This window comes from Cryptomeria japonica, unplaced genomic scaffold, assembly GCF_030272615.1.
Source record: "Cryptomeria japonica unplaced genomic scaffold, Sugi_1.0 HiC_scaffold_32, whole genome shotgun sequence".
Lineage (NCBI taxonomy): Eukaryota > Viridiplantae > Streptophyta > Pinopsida > Cupressales > Cupressaceae > Cryptomeria > Cryptomeria japonica.
Window position 1 is genome coordinate 740,340 of NW_026728854.1, and position 2,161 is coordinate 742,500.

Sequence of the window (2,161 nt, forward strand, 5' to 3'; positions counted from 1 at the left end):
TTGTCTCGCATCCCACTTTTGGCCTGTGGCCTTTTCGGGGTCGATTCTCGTTTTGGGCATCAGAGCATGTTTCTTCTCCTAAAACCCAATATTTGTTTATTAAGTCTCGGAACACATTTTTGTTCTCGTGGACCCATCATGGGTCTTGGAACGCATTTGTGGTCCTTGGGTCCCATTTTGCATCCCGAAACTTGTGTTTTGGTGCTTGATCCCTATTTTGGGTGCCCACCTTGCACCAAGTGCGCACCCGGGGCAAACCGAGCGCCTTGGTGCACCGGGGCAAGATCGAGCGTGCACCCGAGGCGCCCCGAACATGCACCAAGGTGCACTCGGCCCACATGTGAGCGCAGGTCGTTGCGCCCGAGGTGGTGTGTGGGCACCGCGTTGCAGACGGGACACTGCACGCACACGACGCCCCGTCCAGGTGCACGCACGTAGGCCGGGCCGGGTGCACACCCGACGCCCTAGCAAGGTGCGCGCACCCGGGCAGGGCTCACACTTGGCGAACGGGGCGCACTTCGCGAGGGAGGGTGTGCACCTCGACGGGGGTGGGTGGCCGGGGTGGATTCGCACGTGGGTCGCGGTTTGCTAAGTACACACTGCGACAAGCTCATAACGGGTGCGATCATACCAGCGTTAGTGCACCGGATCCCATCAGAACTCCGCAGTTAAGCGCGCTTGGGCCGGAGTAGTACTGGGATGGGTGACCTCCCGGGAAGTCCCGGTGTTGCACCCTTTTTTAGTTTTTCGCCGGGCGTCGCAATGCTATTTGAATAAACCTTTTGCCCGTTTGCGTTCTCGTCGGGGCCGGGCCGGGCCGGGGTGCGCTGCCCGCACTACCGCGCGCGCGGGGGCGACACCGAGCGCGCACCCGAGGCGCCCCGAGCACACAGGCCACGGTGCAACCCGGGCGTTGTGCGCGCACCCCGGTGCGCCCGAGGTGCTGCGCGCGCACCCAGGTGAAATCGGTGTGCACCTCGGCCAGTGCGCGCTCGGTCGAGTCGCGCACGTTGGCCAAGGTGCACGGTGATGTTTCTTACTCTAAGGTTCCGCACCAGACGCCCGGGACAGGTGAGCGAAGCTGGGCGGGGCCGGGTGCGCGGCCGGGGCAGGTGCACGCAGCTAGAGAGAGCTTTGGAGCACACCAGAGGTGCGCACCTTGGAGCACACTTCGGAGCGCACCAATGATGCGCTCCATTCAAAAGTTTCCTGAAAAGGCAAAAAAAGTTGAGATTATAGAATTTCCCACTTGAGAGATTGTAAAAAAAAAAAATTTAAAATGAAGGAAACGCGGGTGCCAAGGTGTGCGCGCCCGGGTGCGCAGCCCAGCCAAGGTGTGCGCACCAAGGCGCCCACCCTGGCGAAGGTGCACGCAAGGTGCGCACCCGAGGCAAACCGGACAATTAACCCAACTTTCGACTTCGCGCGCACCTGCGCACCTTGGAGCGCACTTCGGAGCGCTCCTTGGTGCGCACCAATCTTGGGCACCTCGGAGTGCACCATGGCGCCCACCAAGGTGCGCACCCGGGGCAAACCGAGCTCCGACTTCGTGCGCACCTTGGAGCGCACGAAAGGTGCGCACCATGGCGCCCACCAAGGTGCGCAGCCCAGCCAAGGCGTGCGCATCAAGGTGCGCACCCTGGCGAAGGTGCGCACCCGGGGCAAACCGAGCTCCGACTTCGTGCGCACCTTGGAGCGCACAAAGGGTGCGCAACCCAGCCAAGGTGTGCGCACCCCGGGCAAACCGAGCTCCGAATCGTGCGCACCTTGGAGCACACTTCGGAGCCCTCCTTGGTGCGCACCGATGTTGCGCACCTCGGAGCGCACCCGGGGAAAACAATGCAATTAACCCGACTTTCGACTTCGTGGGCACCTCGGAGCGCTCTCGGGTTCGCACCTCGGAGCACACCGAGGTGCGCACCTTTGATGCGCTGCCTTCACCAATTTCCAGAAAAGGCAAGAAAACATTGAGAAGGTGTGCGCACCGAGGTGCCCACCCTGGCGAAGGTGCACGCGAGGTGCGCACCCGGGGCAAACCGGGCTCCGACTTCGTGCACGCCATGCTGCGCACCTTGGAGGGCCATGGTGCGCACCTTGGAGCACACTTCGGAGCGCTCAATGGTGCCCAACCCAGCCAAGGTGCCCACCGCGGCGAAGGTGC

General features: G+C 62.7%; 1 non-coding gene across 1 annotated transcript; it reads left to right on the forward strand.

Moving 5' to 3' along the window:
* The first annotated feature begins 617 nt into the window (after positions 1 to 617).
* Positions 618 to 736, forward strand: LOC131861628 (5S ribosomal RNA). The gene has a single exon (XR_009360662.1). It is a non-coding gene; the product is annotated as a 5S ribosomal RNA (ribosomal RNA).
* The last annotated feature ends 1,425 nt before the right edge of the window (positions 737 to 2,161 follow it).